The 19,505-nt window shown below is 46.2% G+C and overlaps 1 protein-coding gene across 1 annotated transcript in view; it reads right to left on the bottom strand.

The window, feature by feature from the left end:
* The window catches only part of LOC145345624 (dynein axonemal heavy chain 8-like), a gene marked incomplete at its 3' end in the record, with an annotated part of 1,250,971 nt that overhangs the window by 997,856 nt on the left and 233,610 nt on the right, over positions 1-19,505 (bottom strand). The gene's annotated exons all lie outside the window — the stretch shown is intronic.

Below are 19,505 nucleotides of genomic sequence, written 5' to 3'. Positions count from 1 at the left end.
CGCTGGTGGGTGTGGTCTATAGGCCCCCAAATAATAACTTGGAGGTGGGGCGGGCTATAAACAAGCAAATAAATGATGCGTGCAGAAATGGAGTGGCGATAATTATGGGGGATTTCAATCTGCATATTGATTGGTTGACCCAAGTCGGACGCAGTGGGCTTGAGGAAGAGTTCTTGGAATGCTGTAGGGATAGTTTCCTTGAACTATGACGGAACCGACGAGGGAGCGAGCTATCTTAGATCTGGTGTTGTGTAACGAGACAGGAAGAATTAGGGATCTTGTTGTGAGGGATCCTCTTGGGACGAGCGATCATTGTATGGTTGAGTTCTTGATGCAGATGGAGGATGACAAAGTAGGGTCCCAAACCTGCGTCCTCTGTTTGAACAGAGGGAAGTACGATAGGATGAGAGGGGAATTGGCAAATGTAGATTGGGGGCGCAGATTGGTTGGTAGGACTGCTGAGGAACAGTGGAGGATCTTTAAGGAGATCTTTCTTGGTGCTCAGCAGAAATTTTCCAATGGCAGGGAAAAGGCAGGGAATTATAGGCCAGTAAGTTTAACGTCTGTTGTTGGAAAAACGCTTGAATCCGTCATCAAAGAAGAAATAGCGAGGCACTTAGAAAAGAATGGTTTGATAGAGCAGACGCAGCATGGATTCGTTAAGGGGAAGTCGTGTTTGACGAATTTATTGGATTTCTATGAGGGTGTGACTAGTGCGGTAGACAGAGGGGAACTGGTGGATGTGGTGTTTCTCGATTTTCAAAAGGCGTTTGATAAGGTGCCGCACAAAAGGTTACTTCAGAAGGTTAGGGGGCATGAAGTTAGGGGTAAGGTGTTAGCGTGGATAGAGGATTGGTTGTCTAATAGGAGGCAGAGAGTTGGTATCAATGGGTGCTATTCTGATTGGCGGTTGGTGACTAGTGGAGTGCCGCAGGGATCGGTGCTGGGGCCTCAGCTATTTACCAATTATATAGATGATCTGGAGGAGGGAGCTGAGTGTCGGGTAACAAAATTTGCTGATGACACAAAGATGCGTGGAAAAGCAAATTGTGCGGAGGGTGTGGCAAGTCTGCAGAGGGATCTGGATAGGCTGAGCGAGTGGGCGAGGACTTGGCAGATGGAGTACAATGTTAGCAAGTGTGAGGTTATCCACTTTGGCAGAAATAATAGTAGGAGGGATTACTATTTAAAGGGCAAAAAGCTGCAGCATGCTACAGTGCAAAGGGACATGGGGGTCCTTGTGCATGAGTCACAAAAACCCAGTCTGCAGGTGCAGCAGGTGATCAAGAAGGCGAATGGGATGCTGGCCTTTATAGTGAGGAGGATAGAATATAAAAGCAGGGAGGTCTTGCTGCAACATTACAGGGCACTGGTGAGGCCGCAGCTGGAGTACTGTGTGCAGTTTTGGTTGCTGCACTTGCACAAGGATATTTTGGCCTTGGCGGGAGTGCAGAGGAGGTTCACTAGGTTGATACCGGAGATGAGGGGGTTACACTATGAGGAGAGATTAAATAGACTGGGTCTGTACTCGTTGGAGTTTAGAAGGATGAGGGGGGATCTTATAGAGACGTATAAGATAATGAAAGGGATGGATAGGATAGAGGTAGAGAGATTCTTCCCGCTCAGAAAGGATAGCAGGACTAGAGGGCACAGCCTCAAGATAAGGGGGGGTGCAGTTTAGAACGGAGTTGAGGAGGAACTTCTTCACTCAAAGGGTGGTAAATCTCTGGAATTCTCTGCCTGTTGAAGTGGGGGAGGCTACCTCGCTAAATATATTTAAGTCACGGGTAGATAGGTTTTTGACAGATAAGGGAATTAAGGGTTATGGGGAGAAAGCGGGAAAGTGGAACTGATCCACTTCAGATCAGCCATGATCTTATTGAATGGCGGGGCAGGCTCGAAGGGCTCGATGGCCTACTCCTGCTCCTACTTCTTATGTTCTGATATTGACCTCCAGTCTTTGCCCATCTGGAATTACTTCTTCTATTGCTTTGCCTTAAAGCACAGATGGAACTGTTTCAGTACTAATACTGCATTATAACTTCTGCTGGGGCAGCAATTGCATTGGATTGGCATTCAGCCCATAGTTACTTATGTTGATATTGAGTCACTCCTATCTGGCCCCCTTCTGCACCATAAAAATTCTGTGCTTCTCATTTCACTAAAAATTCATTTGGGGGCAGCTCAGTTAAAGGTAAGTAAACTGGGCCTATATTTTATGAAGCTAGCTGCTATAATATAGGTAAGGTTTGTGGATGGAGAAAAAATTGCTGCAACAATAATTTAACAACTATAATAGCAATAGTGGCTGTAAAATGGCGTTTCTGGCTGAGAGTTACATATGCAGGGATTTCTTGTGGCCAGTGGCCTGGAATTTGTCAAAGGATAGAAGATGTCTTTTGGAGGGAGGAGTTCTTTACAGACTTTTGGAGCCAGTATTCCTTATCTGGGCATTGGAATGCAAACAATATGCAATTAAGGGGCCAAGATATGATGTGGTCTGGAGTGACCAATGCTACCATTCTGCCGATATTTAATTGGCCAAATCAAACTATGCACTTGGGGTTTCTAATCAATTTACTGGCTGGATGACATAAAATCTTCTAGAAGCGAGTGGGTAATTGTGGATAAAAAGATATGTGAGTCTTTATATGCCAGTGATAACTCAAAGAGACCACTGTTATCGGACGACAAATTTTATGAAATTGGGTACACAATATGGGAGCAGACTAAAGTTGCACTCAGAGCCTCCCCACTAAAGGTCACAAGGGAATAGACACAGACTAGCAGGCAAGGACATGCTTTTAGAATGCAAATGAGGGCTAGCACACAAAGGGAACCAGACAGGATGGCACCTACAGGAACTAAATTAAAAGTACACCCCCATCCGACCAAATCAGCACCTCTGATCTAATCAAGCAACCCTCTATGGAGGCACCTAAAGATTAGCATAACTAAGGAAGCATCCCTGGCCCCACAAACTTCCTCAAAATAGTCAAACACCCATTGTTCAACCCTGGAGATTCTAGACCGTTAATAAACCCATCAGACAGAAACAATTAATACACACTTAAAACCATCATTACAATACTCGAAGACATCAAAACAGGATGGTCAGAGTCGAATACTGTAAACAAAACATTAGGATTTGAATTGTACGATGTATCGAAGTTCAGGTATAACTGTAACCCATTGCTGCGGGTCTTTAGAGTGCTTTTGGGACGGTTCGGTTTGTATGTCCTGACTGCACGTCCATTGACGTTAAAATAAAGCTGTACCACTGTTGAACCTGACTCTGAGACCGTACTGGTCGCATTTGCCCACTCGCGCTAAAAATTGGGGGCTCGTCCGGGATCGCGACCGCCGCTGGAACGCCGTCTCCTGGCACTGGGTGAGTATCTTTACTCATTTCATCAAATCCGCGGAATACTAGTATCCCAGTGTCAGAGTGGTGTTTCATGGCTGCCGTGATCTGAACTTGTGAACAGGGCCTGTTCGATAGCTGTACAGCGGTCCACTATGCCCAACAGGGGGGACCATCCCATCAACCACCGACCTCCCGTCCCAGAGCGCTATGGCAGCCCCCGTCAAAATTGAATGCGACCCCGGGTGGCAAGGGGGAGACGGGCGAGGGCAATCTGCCCAGGCTTGGGTAAAGATGGCCTATGTATCTCTCACCCTGGGGGACACAATGAAACTGCTGGACAAACTCCTGACCCTCCAGCCCAGACATAGCAACGTGATCTTCTGGCAAAAGCTTAAGGAGATGCAAATGTGTCACAATTTACACAACTGGGATATAGCAGGGCTCGTAAGAACCAAAATGCCAGAGAATTATTGAACCCAGCTTCAGGTAGAACACCAGAATGGGACCTGGTGCGCGAACCTGAATGAGAGTCGCCGAGAGTAAGACCAAGCTCTGGCGGATTTTAAAGATGATATCACCCAAACCATGGGGGCGAGTCGCCGTGAGCTGGAACGCAATCGTAGGGGTAGTGCAGGGGAAGGAGGAAGGAGCCCAGGAATACAGGCAACAGAAATTTGACGCCTTTTTGGCCCATGGGGGAATGCCCGATGCCAACAGACAGAATCCCGCGTTCCTCCAGCTATATAAGGACGGGCTGAGCCCAGCACACCAAGCAATCCTAAAAACTGGGTTGGTAAACTTTAACACCTTTGACGAGCTAGAGAACTGGGCTATTACTGTTGACAACCAACACAGAAAGATCCAAAGCGCCAGGGTAGGGATATCTTCCCTGGTAACCAATGGAGGGAGCTGCTACAGGTGTGGGAAACCTGGCCATTATAAAAAGGATTGCCGAGTCCAGGCTCCCCAACCCTCCCATAAATGCTGCAATTGTGGCAGAATTGGACATAATGAGTCAGTCTGTCGTAGCAAGAAATACCCAAGGAAAGAGAGAGCGCCCCCCCGCCCCAGACACGACCAAACTCAGGCAAGCGCCCCTGACCTAAGGGAGGACGAAGTCATCTCCGATACTGCACACCTCAGCCACCAGCAGCTGCTGGACATTATACAGACCCTAGCGGCACAAAAGACCGTATGAATTACATCGGCCCCCACCCCGGGAGGCGACCCCCGTATCTGGGTTAACGTGTCGTTAAGAGGCCGGCAATGCAAGATATTAATAGATACGGGGGCTTCGATATCCCTCACCAACATGGCACATCCTATGACCCACCGTTCCATCGTAGTGGTGGGGGTAGGGGGAAATAGGACCACAGCCTATCAGATCAAGGCAGTCCTACTCGAGATCGAGGACATTTTACTCCCAGTACACTTCTGGGTATGCCCAAACCAGGAGGGAACGATCTTGGGGATAGACCTCCTGGGGGAGTTAGGGGCAGTGGTGGACACCTTTAACAAGCGCCTACTGTGGACCGCAAGGAAGGAACACAAAAGTGGGATTCAGGGATACTGGGTCCCCAATAAAAATGTGGCTGCGGTCCCTGCAGGAGACCATACCTACACAGCCCGAGATTGGAAAAGGGAGGGAGTAGTAGGGCTTCCATGTTAATCATTGCCCCAAGTCTGGGCGGCAGGGAAACAAGACTGCGGCCTCATAAGAATCCCTCCCCTACACATACACGGGCCGGTCCACATTCCCCACAAACAATACCCCATAAAGCCCGAGGCACTACAAGCCACTGAGGAAATTGTTCAGACTTTCGTCGCCCAGGGTATCTTAAGACCCACAGTATCCAATACCAACTCCCCGATGTGGCCAGTCCGTAAGCCAGACGGAAGTTACCGACTGACCATAGATTACACTGCCCTAAACAAAATAACACCAAAAGAACACCCCATAGTCGCAAGTCCATCCACTGTTTTCAACGGACTCCGACCTGAACATTGCATTTTCTCCGTGTTAGGCATAGCAAATGGATTCTGGTCCATCCCGCTCCACACGGACTCCCAGGAAAGGTTTGCCTTTACCTGTGGAGGAAAACAATATACATGGACACGCCTCCCCCAAGGGTTCCACAACGGCCCCAACATTTTACACCGAGTTACGAGTGAAGCCCTTGAGGACTGCAATCTGTCCCCATATAGAACTACCTTCCTCCAATATGTGGACGATATCCTCAACGCTTCCACTAACTTCACGGGACATATAGGAGCCCTGTCCACAATCCTACGCGCCTTGCAGGCTGCAGGATTTAAAATCAACCCAACCAAGGCACAGATTGCACAACCCGAAGTCCGATATTTAGGACACAATATAAGCCAGGGAAAGAAAACCCTCCCCTCCGATCGGAAGACCACGATTGTAAATATGCCCTGGTCAAATGCAGTCAAAGAGTTATGGGACTCTCTAACTACTGCCGGAATTTCATTGACCAGTTCGCATCTCTGGCTGAACCAATTCAGCAGCTGGTCAAAGGGGGAAAACCAGAGGCAGAAACGATCGAGTGGGGACCCGAACAGGAGGTAGCACACACCCGCCTAAAATCAGAACTACTAGCAGCCCCAGCCCTACGCCTGCCTAACATAACCAAACCCTTCCACGGAAAAATATTCAATATGTCCGAGGCGTTGTGCGTGCCGGCCGCACCATACCCCGAGAACAATAGAATGTATTCCAATGCGTGGCTACAAGTCCACCCGGGTATCAATGTGATCTGCTTCACTTGCACACTGGATATGCTCCGAACATGTATCCAACGGCCAGACTCGCTGAGCGACTCTGGCTGCACTTTTGGGACCATCTGCGCCCTCCCTGAAAATCCGCAGACCCCATTGCAAAGGGACATTCTCAAACCAGACATTGACATTTGTGGATATTACGGACTAGTTGAGGCTTCTGCAGTCTCACTATATGTATGTTTTGCACTTCCTACAACTTGGGCCCCCACGACCACGACACTCGAAATCTTACCCTGCCCCTTGCTGAACGGGGCGGGGGGGCCGGAGGGGGGACTGGTGCTGTGGAACGAGGGAGAAATTGTATATGACAATGTAAAACATGAGATTGTGCCTGTTCTGATCGATAGCTCAGGGATCCACGTGTCGGGATGCTGTTCAGAACGGACACGAAGTATGTATCAAATGCTGGGCAGGAAAACCATAAAGCGGGCTATAGATGCGATGGGAGCAACACACTATTGAGGCAACACACACACACAGAGAAACAAAAAGGGTATAGTCAATGACATCCTCACAGGAACAAACACCGGATCCAGCGTGGTTAACTCAATTGATATCCAGGGCCCCAATAATAAGACAGAACAGTTAAAGGGGGTAAAAGGGGGTAATGAAAGATATCCTGCAACGGTCACTAGCCCAACAAGCTGAGCAGGCTCTTTGAGGGGAGAAGGGCGCCCATATCCAACTAGATGGAATCACAATATTAAAAACACACACCCATACCATTAACCGCCTCATAGATAGAGAGGGAAAACACAGCCCGGGTATAACAGGGACAGCTGTGCCATGCGTATGTTCAGTGGATGATAGGCCAATTGAGACATAATTTGGACCAGGTACACAGAGGGGAGGTGCCCGATTGGATTGACAGCACCCAGTTCGCACAACTCGCAGATCAGAAGGGGGTGTTGGATAACCGGACCTTGAAAGGAATGATGCGGGTGTATCCAGTGATTCCCGACTGTGAGGTTAGTGAGGGCACAGGAATTGGGATGGTCCTGTTGATTCCGATAGTTACACCAGATTCGGGACCATTCCCTATCTTACAGATAGAAAACATCGGTGTCATTAGGGGCAATACTTCCCTCTGCTACCACCTAATCGAAGTCACGGCAATTTCAAGGCATGGCATGATGTTCAGTACCTCCCTCTCGGGATGCAAACAAAGGGGAAAGATAACCATTTGCCCTCACCCACTGAGACAAGGAGAGGCAGCTGAATGTAGGTTTAATCAAACACAGGGCTGTACCCTAGAAATCATAATGACAGACCCACACTTTGCCCGGGCAGGATATGGAGCATGAGGCAGGTACTGCGTAGCCACAACAAAGACATCTTTTGTATATAATGGACTGACATGTCCAATCCCCAGCCCAAACTTTGGCTTTACCCCTCGCAGCCCAGTCACCATTGGCCAGGTTCACATCACCAACATCCAAAGTAGGCAGACCCTGACACTTAATGCCACGGACCTTAAATATTACTGAGAGCCAGAACAGGCTCCCATCCCACACCTAGCAGAAGTGCTGAGAGAGCTCCGTCTCAAAGTGGGACACTCTGTTCGGTTATACCACCAGCTACAATCACACATCAAAACCCTAGAGCATGACACAGAGTCAGCCTTACAGAGCCAAACATGGGTGTAGAGGGTAGGGGACTGGGGCCTAAATGTAGACATTCACCCCTGGATCCGGATAATCTCATACGTACTGGTTGCCATCCAACTCATACTCGTAATATCTTGGGGAGTAATGACGTGCTATATATACCGCCAGCGCAAAAAAACTAAAACTCGGAGGGAAATAATCAGAATGATTGGTAACATGGGACAATTAACAAATCGGGAAGACTTCTCCCGCATACACCTAATTTGACAAAACCCGGGGCTCCCTAAACTGTACAACTGCAGCGTACAAATGCAGGGAGCACCGACAGGGGAGAACTGTTATAGGACGACAAATTTTATGAAATTGGGTGCACAATATGGAAGCAGACTAAAGGTGCACTCAGAGCCTCCCCACTAAAGGTCACAAGGGAACAGACACAAACTAGCAGGCAAGGACATGCTTTTAGAATGCAAATGAGGGCTGGCACACAAAGGGAACCGGACAGGATGGTACCTATAGGAACTAAATTAAAAGTACACCTTCATCCGACCAAATCAGCACCTCTGATCTAATCAAACAACCCTCTGTGGAGACACCTAGAGATTAGCATAACTAAGGAAGCAACCCTGGCCCCACAAACTTCCTCAAAATAGTCAAACACCCATTGTTCAACCCCAGAGATTCTAGACCATCAATAAACTCATCAGACAGAAACAATTAACACACACTTAACACCATTGCTACAATACTTGAAGACATCGAAACAGTGTGGTCAGAGTCAAATACTGTAAACAAAACATTAGCATTTGAATTGTACAATGTACTGAAGTTCAGGTATAACTGTAACCCATTGCGGAGGGTCTTTAGAGTGCTTTCGGGACAGTTCTGTTTGTATGTCCTGACTGCACCTCTGTCGACATTAAAATAAAGCTGTACCACTGTTGAACCTGACCCCGAGTCCGTAGTGGTCGCGTCTGCCCACTCGCGCTAACACCACCATCGCAGGAAGACCTGTACCCTGAAGGATGCACAGTAAAAAGTCTGACAACACCAGGTTTTAGTCCAACCTATTTATTTGATAATAAATAGGTTGGACTAAAACCTGGTGTTGTCAGACTTTTTACTGTGTTTACGCCAGTCCAACGCCGGCATACCCACACCCTGAAGGATGCTTCAGAGAAGAAGATAGATTCTACATTTTCTTGGCCAAGATTTTCCTAAACTCACTAGTATCTATTTTCAATTAAACAGTTAAAGTTGATGTTCTGTTAAAGTTAACGTGCAGTTAAAAGTTAAAGTTCAGCTGAAAGTTGATTTTCCGTTCGGGAGTGCAGCAAAGGTTTACCAGACTGATTCCGGGGATGGCGGGACTAGTGTATGAGGAAAGATTGACTAGATTAGGATTGTTTTCGCTGAGTTCAGATAAATTAGGGAGAAACTCATAGACACTTAAAAAATTCTAACAGGTCTAGACAGGATAGATATAGGGAAGATGTTCCTGGTAGTGGGGAGTCCAGAACCAGGGGTCACAGACTGAGGATTCAGGATAGACCATTTAGAATAGAGGTGATGAGACATTTCTTCACCCAAAGAGTGGTGAGCCTGTGGAATTCATTATCACAGGAAGTAGTTGATGCCAAAGCATTGAATACATTCAAGAGGTGGCTGTACACAGCACTTGGGCAAATGGGATCAAACGTTATGGGGAAAAAGCACAATTAGGCTGTTGAGTTGGATGATCAACCATGATCTTAATGAATAGTGGAGCAGGCTCGAAGGGCCAAATGGCCTCCTCCTATTGTTTCTATGTTACAGTTAAAGTCCAGTAAAAAGTCAACAAATTGTAACTGTTAATGTTTGAGTTGGTAATAGAAGTGTTAAATTAATTGTTTAATTACTGTCTCTGATTTGATTTGATTTATTATTGTCACATGTATTAACATACAGTGAAACATGTTGTTTCTTGCGCGCTATACAGACAAAACATTCCATTCATAGAGAAGGAAACAAAAGAGTGCAGAATTTAGTGTTACGGTCATAGCTAGGGTGTAGAGAAAGATCAACTTAATGAAAGGTAAGTACATTCAAAAGTCTGACAGCAGCAGGGAAGAAGCTGTTCTTGTGTCAGTTGGTACGTGACATCAGACTTTTGTATCTTTTTCCTGAAGGAAGAAAGTGGAAGAGAGAATGTCCAGGGCGAGTGGAGTCCTTAATTATGCTGGCTGCTTTGCCGAGGCAGGGGTAAGTGTAGACAGAGGCAATGGATGGGAAGCTGGATTGCGTGATGGATTGGGCTATGTTCACAACCTTTTGTAGTTCCTTCCAGTCTTGGGCACAGCCGGAGCTAAACTAACCTGTGATACAACCAGAAACTGTGATATAACTTTCTATGGTGCATCTGTAAAAGTTGGCGAGTCATAGCTGACATGCCAAATTTCCTTAGTCCTCTGAGAAAATAGAGGCATTGGTGGGCTTTCTTAACTATAGTGTTGGCATGGAGGAAGCAGAACAGGTTGTTGTCTTTGTTGTCATTGTTTGTCTCATTGAACTGCTTGGAAGGTGTTTAAACTTTAAGTTGTAGAACAGTTTAATGATCCAGGCACAGAAAAACCATGGAGGAACCACAGTGGCAGAGGATAAGGGTGCAATCGAGAGACAGTGTCTTCAGCATGTGCAGTCAGGAGTTGAAGTTGTGATGAGAGTGCAGTCAGATGGGGTGTTGTCAGGAGGAATCCCGTGTGAATTGGTGGGTGAGGAGGGGTTAGAGGTGTCCATGTGGTGGAGTGAAAGGGGTAGTCATAGGGGTGTGGGGAATATTGAGGGAAATAGTGGATTTTGATAAATCTCTCAGGGTGTTGGGAGGGTGTGCAGGGGTTCTGTGGAGCTTTGGGACATAGTGGGAATGTTGGGGTATAGTGGAAAATAGTTGCATATCTCATGAGTGGAAAGGGACGGGAATCGGGCAGATCAATATAATATTTACCCAGAAGCTATATGTGGTTTTAACTTTCTAACATTTTCTGGGTAACGATTGCTATAAGGCAGTTGAAACTATTTGATACTGTAATTTTAATTACATTTTAGGATGGTTCAAAATGCGGAGCAATTGTTCATCTGAAGTTTAAACTTCCCAGATTGGGAACCTCCAGGGGGATTTTCCAGCATATATCTGGAGTATATATATAGAACATAGAACATTACAGCGCAGTACACGCCCTACGGCCCTCGATGTTGCGCCGACCAGTGGAACCAATCTAATGACCATCTAACCTAAGCTATTCCAATGTTATCCATATGCCTATCCTCTGACCATTTGAACACCCTTAAAGTTGATGAGTCCACGACTGCTGCAGGCAGCGCATTCCACAACCTTACTACCCTCTGAGTAAAGAACCTACCTCTGACATCCGTCCTATAATTACCACCCCTTAATTTAAAGCTATGTCCCCTTGTGTTAGCCATCACCATCCGAGGTAAAAGGTTCTCACTGTCCACCCTATCCAATCCTTTGATGATCTTGTATGCCTCAATCAGGTCACCTCTTAACCTTCTTCTCTCCAATGAAAATAACATCAAGTCCCTCAGCCTTTCCTCATAAGACCTTCCCACCATACCAGGCAACATCCTGGTAAACCTCCTCTGCACCCTTTCCAATGCCTCCACATCTTTCTTATAATGCGGCAACCAGAACTGTACGCAATACTCCAAGTGCGGCCGCACCAGAGTTTTGTACAGTTGCAACATGACCTCACGGCTCCGAAATTCAATCCCTCTACCAATAAAAGCTGACACACCGTACGCCTTCTTAACAACCTTATCAACCTGGGTGCCAACTTTCAGGGAGCTATGCACATGTACCCCAAGATCTCTCTGCTCGTCAATACTACTAAGAGTCCTTCCATTAGCCCTATATTCTGTACTCCTGTTACTCTTACCAAAGTGAATCACCTCACACTTTTCCGTATTAAACTCCAACTGCCACCTCTCGGCCCAGCTCTGCAGCTTATCTATGTCCCTCTGCAAACTGTAACATCCATCCGCACTGTCTACAACTCCTCCAACTTTGGTGTTGTCAACAAATTTCCTAATCCATCCTTCTACACCCTCATCTAGGTCATTTATAAAAATGACAAACAGCAGTGGCACCAAAACAGATCCCTGAGGTACATCACCTGTAACTGAACTCCAAGTTGAATATTTCCCATCAACCACCAGCCTCTGTCATCTACCAGCTAGCCAATTCCTGATCCAAACTGCTAAATCACCCTCAATCCCATACATCTGCATTTTCTGCAATAGCCTACCATGGGGAACCTTATCAAACGCTTTGCTAAAATCCATATACACCACATCAACTGCCTTACCCTTATCCACCTCTTTGGTCACCTTTTCAAAAAACTCGATAAGGTTTCTGAGGCAACACCTACCCTTCACAAAACCGTGTTGACTATCCCTAATCAAATTATTTCCCTCTACATGACTATAAATCCAATCCCTTATAAGAACATAAGAAATAGGAGCAGGAGTAGGCCATCGAGCCCTTCGAGCCTGCCCCACCATTGAATAAGATCATGACTGATATGAAGTGGCTCAGTTCCACTTTCCCGCTTTCTCCCCATAACCCTTAATTCCCTTGCCTACCAAAAACCTATCTACCCGTGTCTTAAATAAATTTAGCGAGGTAGCCTCTACCACTTTAACGGGCAGAGAATTCCAGAGATTCACCACCCTTTGAGTGAAGAAGTTCCTCCTCAATTCCGTTCTGAACTGCTCCCCCCCCCTTATCTTGAGGCTATGCCCTCTAGTCTAGCTATCCTTTCTGAGTGGGAAGAATCTCTCTACCTATACCCTATCCATCCCCTTCATTATCTTATGCGTCTCTATAAGATCCCCCCTCATCCTTCTAAACTGCAACGAGTACAAACCCAGTCTATTCAGTCTCTCTTCATAGTCCAACCCGCTCATCTCCAGTATCAGCCTAGTGAACCTCCTCTGTACTCCTTCCAAGGCCAAAATATCCTTGCGCAAGTGCGGCGATCAAAACTGCACACAGTACTCCAGCTGTGGCCTCACCAGTGTCCTGTACAGTTGCAGCAAGACTTCCCTGCTTTTATATTCTATCCCCCTCGCTATAAAGGCCTGCATCCCATTCGCCTTCCTGATCACCTGCTGAACCTGCAGACCGGCTTTTTGCGACTCATGCATAAGGTCCCCCAGGTCCCTTTGCACCGTAGCATGCTGCAGCTTTTCACCCTTTAAATAGTAATCCCACCTGCTATTATTCCTGCCAAAGTGGATAACCTCACACTTGCTAACATGGTACACCATCTGCTAGCTCCTCGCCCACTCGCTCAGCCAATTATAACTCTTTCCAAAACTTTGCCCACAACAGAAGTAAGGCTCACGGTCTGTAATTCCCAGGATGGTCTCTACTCCCCTTCTTGAACGAGGGGACAACATTTGCTATCCTCCAGTCTTCCGGTACTATACCTGAAGCCAATGATGACATGAAGATCAAAGTCAAAGGCTCTGCAATCTCCTCCCTAGCCTCCCAGAGAATCCTAGGGTAAATTCCATCCGGCCCAAGGGACTTATCTATTTTCACACTCTCAAGAATTGCCAACACCTCCTCCTTATGTACCTCAATCCGTCTAGTCTACTACCTTGTATCGCAGTATTCTCCTCGACAATACTGATGTTTCCCTGCATGAATACTGACGAAAAATACTCATTCAGTGCCTCTCCTATCCCTTCAGGCTCCATGCACAACTTCCCACTGCTGTCTCTGACTGCCCCTCATCTTGCCCTAACTAATCTTTCATTCTTGACATACCTGTAGAAAGCTTTAGGATTTTCCTTGATCCTATCCACCAAAGTCTTCTCATGTCCTCTTCTAGCTCTTCTTAACTCTCTCTTTAGCTCCTTCCTGGCTAATTTATAACTCTCCAGTGCCCTAACTGAGCCTTCACGTCTCATCTTTACATAAGCCTCCTTCTTCCTCTTCACCAGAGATTCAACTACCTTCGTACGCCACGGTTCCTTTGCTCAACCACTTCCTCCCTGCCTGACAGGTACATATTTATCAAGGACTCGCAGTAGCTGCTCCTTGAATAAGCTCCACATTTCAGATGTTCCCAGCCCCTGCAATTTCCTACTCCACCCTATGTATCCTAAATCTCGCCTAATAGCCTCATAATTGCCTTTCCCCCAGCTATAACTTCTGCCTTTCAGTATATACCTATCCCTTTCCATCACTAAGGTAAACGTAACCGAATTATGGTCACTATCACCAAAGTGCTCACCTACCTTCAAGTCTAACACCTGGTCTGGTTCATTACCCAGTACCAAATCCAATGTAGCCTCACCTCTTGTTGGCCTATCTACATACTGTGTCATGAAACCTTCCTGCACACATTGGACAAAAACTGACCCATCTAACGTGCTTGAAATATAGCTTTTCCAATCGATATTTGTAAAGTTAAAGTCCCCCATAACAACTACCCTGTTACTTTCGCACCTATCCAGGATCATCTTTACAATCCCTTCCTCTACATCTTTGGAACTTTTTGGAGGCCTATAAAAAACTCCCAACAGTGTGATCTCTCCTTTCCTGTTTCTAATCTCAGCCCATACTACCTCAATAGACAGGTCCACATCAAACGTCCTTTCTGCCACCGTAATACTGTCTTTGACTAACAATGTCACACCTCCCCCTCTTCTACCACCTTCTCTGCTCTGACTGAAACATCTGAACCCCGGAACCTGCAACAACCATTCCTGTCCCTGCTCTATCCATGTCTCTGTAACGGCCACAACATTGAAGTCCCAGGCACTAATCCAGGCTGCAAGTTCGTCCACCTTATTGTGTATGCTCCTCGCATTAAAGTATACGCACTTCAAACCACCCTCCCACCTGCCAATACACTGCTGTGACCTAGAAACCTTATCCACGACCTCCCTATTCTCATGATACCGGAGTTGAGGGGATTGAGCTATGAGGAGAGGCTGAATAAACTAGGCTTGTACTCGTTAGAGTTTAGAAGAATGAGGGGAGATCTCATTGAGACGTATAAGATGATGAATGGGATGGATAGGATAGAGGTGGAGAGACTCTTCCCGCTCAAAAAAGACAGTAGGACTAGGGGGCACAGCCTCAAGATAAAGGGGAGGCGGTTTAGAACGGAGTTGAGGAGGAACTTCTTCACTCAAAGGGTGGTGAATCTCTGGAATTCTCTGCCCGTTGAAGTGGTGGAGGCTGCCTCGCTAAATATTTTTAAGAAGCGGGTTGATGGGTTCTTGATAAGAGAGGGGATTAAGGGTTATGGGGAGAGGGCGGGAAAGTGGAACTGAGCCACAACAGATCAGCCATGATCTTATTGAATGGCGGGGCAGGCTCGAAGGGCTAGATGGCCTACTCCTGCTCCTATTTCTTATGTTCTTATCCTCCTGTACATTGGAGCTACAGTTCAGGTTCCCATCCCCCCTCTGAATCAGTTTAAACCCCCCTGAATATCATTGGCAAATTTCCCCCCCAAGATATTAGTTCCCGTCGGGTTCAGGTGCAGACCATCCCTCTTGCAGAGGTCCCACTACCCCAGAATGAGCCCCAATTGTCCAAGTATCTGAACCTTTCCCTCCTGCACCATCCCTTTAGCCACAAGTTCAAATGTTCTCTCTCTCTATTCTTCTCCACGTTATCCCACGGCACAGGTAACAAACCAGAGATAACCACTCTGCTTGTTTTAGCCCTAAGCTTCCACCCTAACTCTCTGAATTTCTGTTTTATATCCCCGTCCCTTTTCCTACCTATGTCATGGGTGCCTACATGAACATAAGAACATAAGAACATAAGAACATAAGAAATAGGAGCAGGAGTAGGCCATCTGGCCCTTCGAGCCTGCCCCGCCATTCAATAAGATCATGGCTGATCTGTCGTGGCTCAGTTCCACTTTCCCGCCCTCTCCCCATAACCCTTAATCCCCTCTCTTATCAAAAACCCATCAACCCGCTTCTTAAAAATATTTAGCGAGGCAGCCTCCACCACTTCAACGGGCAGAGAATTCCAGAGATTCACCACCCTTTGAGTGAAGAAGTTCCTCCTCAACTCCGTTCTGAACCGCCCCCCCTTTATCTTGAGGCTGTGCCCCCTAGTCCTACTGTCTTTTTTGAGCGGGAAGAGTCTTTCCACCTCTATCCTATCCATCCCATTCATCATCTTATACGTCTCAATGAGATCTCCCCTCATTCTTCTAAACTCTAACGAGTACAAGCCTAGTTTATTCAGCCTCTCCTCATAGCTCAACCCCCTCAACTCCGGTATCAGCCTAGTAAACCTCCTCTGCACTCCCTTCAAAACCACAACTTGGGGCTGGTTCCCCTCCCCCTTAAGGATCTCAAACACTCGATCAGAGATATCATGGACCCTGGCACCTGGGAGGCAACATACCAACCGTGAGTCTCGCTCGTTCCCACAGACTCTCCTATCTATCCCCTTAACTATGGAATCCCCAATCACTAATCCTGTTCTTTTCTTCCCTCTTCCCACCTGAGCATCAAGGACAGGCTCTACTCCTGAGACCTGTACTCTATGGCTTACCCCAGTTGAGTCTTCCTCCCCGACAACATCCAAAACAGAGTACTTATTTTGGAGAGGAACAGTCTCAGGGGATCGCTGCTCTGACTGCTTCTTACCCATTCCAGCAGTCACCCATGCATCACTTTTAGGAGTAACTATCTCCCTGTAACTTTAGTCGATAGCTGCCTCTGCTTCCCGAATAATTCTTAGTTCCAGCTCCAGGTCCCTAACACGGTCCTCAAGGAGCTGCAAATGGATGCAACTCCTGCAGGTGTAATCAGTTAGGACACTACCGGTGTCCCTCACCTCAAACATCCCACAGGAGGAATGCTGTCCTGAAGCTCACAAATTAAAGGCCATCCAGTATATCTTGTTGGTGAATGGAGAACACAGTCATCATCAATTTAGATGAGTACACTCTGGTCTCTCTTGATCCTATAAATAACATTTTAACCTCTAATCTAGAAGGTTGAGGATTGAGTGCATTAGGCTTACATTTCCCTTCCCTCAGATAATTTGTTATTGAAACCCTCATTCTTGCTTTTGTACGTTTAAATTTGATGACTTGAAAACTTCCCTCGTTGGCTTACACCCTGTAAAGAACAAAGACAATTATAGCACAGGGAGGCCCTTTGGCCCTCCAAGCCTGCACTGACCATGATGCCCATTTGAACTAAAACCCCCTCCCTTTTTGGGTACCATATCCCTCTATTCCCATCCTATTTATGTCCAGACACTTCTTAAAACTCACTATCATATCTGCTTCCACTATCCCCCTCCGGCAGCGAGTTCCAGGCGCCCACCACTCTCATACGCCTTCTTTAAATCTTGTCCCTCACATCTTAAACCTATGTCCCCTAGTAATTTACTTTTCTACCCTGGAAAAAGCTTGACTATACACTGTCCATGCCCCTCATAATATTGGAAACTTCTACCAGGTCGCCCCTCAACCTCCATCATTCCAGTGAAAACAGACCAAGTTTCTCTAAGCTCTCAGGAATATGGGGGAAAGGCAGGGAAAGGGCACTCAGTCATGATGATCGTTTGGAGAGCTGGTGCAGATTCAATGGGCCAAATAGCTTCCTTCTGCATTGTAACAATTCTATGATTTTCTGAAAATGCTGGAAAAGGTAAGCAGGACTAGCAACATCTGTGGAGAGAGAAACAGAATTAACATAATCATATAAATTTGAAATTATTTGAAATCACACAGATTTCTCCACCAATGCTGCCAGGCCTGCTAAGTCTTACAAAGAACAAAGAACAGAGGAAATTACAGCACAGGAATGAGCCTTTCAGCCTTCCAATTCTGCATCTTCCAGCATATTCTAGCTTGCTTTAATAGATCCTTCTAGCCTATAGAGATCAAAAGTGATAATATTGAAGGTGATAATGCAGCTTTGGAAAATTGCTGCAGTGCACCTTGTAGATGGTACATACTGAAACCACTTTCAGTCAGTAGTGGAAGGAGCTGATGTTTATGCTGGAGGAGGAGAGGCACTAACTAAATGGTTTGTTTTTGGCAGAATGATTCAAGAGTGTTCATGAGTGTTATTCATGAATTGTAGTGAAGCTGCATACATCCAGGCATGAGAACAGTAATTCATCACATTCCTGATTTGTGCTTTGCTCATGATGGGGAGGCTTTGGTCAATCAAGTAGAGTTCTTTGCCATAGACCACTAACTCTCATAACCACAATGTCTTAGTGTCATAATCAAATCATTTATATTCCCTAGAAAATATAATAAAACGATAGAATCCCTACACTGCAGGAGGAGGTCATTTGGCCCACTGAGTCTGCACCAATTCAGCATCTCCAGGCCCTCCCCTCTACATTATCCCTGTAATCCTACTCATTTACCATGGCTAATCCACTTAATCTGCAAGATTTTGGACTGTGGGAGGAAACTGGAACACCTGGAGGAAACCCATGCTAATTTTCTAGTACACCGAGGTGGGAAGATCTCGTGGCCGGGCACGCGTGGGATTCGCGCAAGCATTCCACTACGAGCTTATCTCCCACACAGACACAGGGAGAAGATGCAAACACCACACAGTCATCCAAGGCCAGAATTGAACCAAGGTCCTTGGTGCTGTGAGGAAACAGTGTGTCACTGTGAAACTCCTAGATCATCTTTCATTTTTCTAAACTCTAGATTATATGCCCAAGTGATCATAATTCCATTAACTTTAAGATAGCTATGGAGAATGATAGGCCTGGCCGAAAAGTTAAAATTCTAAATTGGGGCAAGGACAATTTTGATGGTATTAGACAGGAACTTTCAAAAGTTGATTGGGGGAGCCTGTTGATAGGCAAAGGAATGTCTGGTTAGTGGGAGGCTTTCAAAAGTGTGTTAACCAGGGTTCAGGGTAAACACATTCCTCTTACAGTGAAGGGCAAAACTGGTAGAAGTAGGGAACCTTAGGTGACTCGGGATATTGAAGCCCTGGTCAAGAAGAAGAAGGAGGCATAGGCAGCTGAGATCAAGTGGATTCCTTGAAGAGTATAGAGGGTGAAGAAGTAGGGGTAAGAGAGAAATCAGGAGGGCAAAAGGGTGACATGGAATTGCTTTGGCAGGTAAGGCAAAGGAGAATCTAAAGAGCTTCTACAAATACATATGAGGCAAAAGAGTAACGAGGGACAGAGTCGAGCCTCTTAAGAATCAACAAGGTCATCTATGTGCGGATCCACAAGAAATGGGTGTGATCCTAAATTAATATTTCTCATTAGCATTGAAAAGGCATGGATGTTAGGGAACTGGGGGAAATAAATAGTGATGTCTTGAGGAGTGTACATATAACAAAGAAGGAGGTGCTGGAAATCTTAAAGCACATCAAGGTAGATAAATTCCTAGGACCTGATGAAGTGTATCCCAGGACGTTGTGGGAGGCTAGGGAGGAAATTACGGGTCTCCTAGCAGAAATATTTGAATCATCAACAGACACAGGGAAGGCACCTGAATATTGGGTTGGCGCAAGTGTTGTGGCTTTGTTTAAGAAAGGCTGCAGGGAAAAGCCTTGGAACTACAGGTCGGTGAGCCTAATGTCTATAGTGGGTAAGTCGTTAGAAGGTGCTCTGAGAGAAAGGATCTACAGGCATTTAGAGAGGCAAGATCTGGTTATGGAGAGTTAGCATGGCTTTGTGAGTGGAAAAT

Source organism: Carcharhinus amblyrhynchos, chromosome 7 (genome assembly GCF_965287045.1).
Source record: "Carcharhinus amblyrhynchos chromosome 7, sCarAmb.v2.hapA, whole genome shotgun sequence".
Taxonomy (NCBI): Eukaryota; Metazoa; Chordata; class Chondrichthyes; order Carcharhiniformes; family Carcharhinidae; genus Carcharhinus; species Carcharhinus amblyrhynchos.
This window is presented reverse-complemented; position numbering and strand designations above follow the sequence as displayed.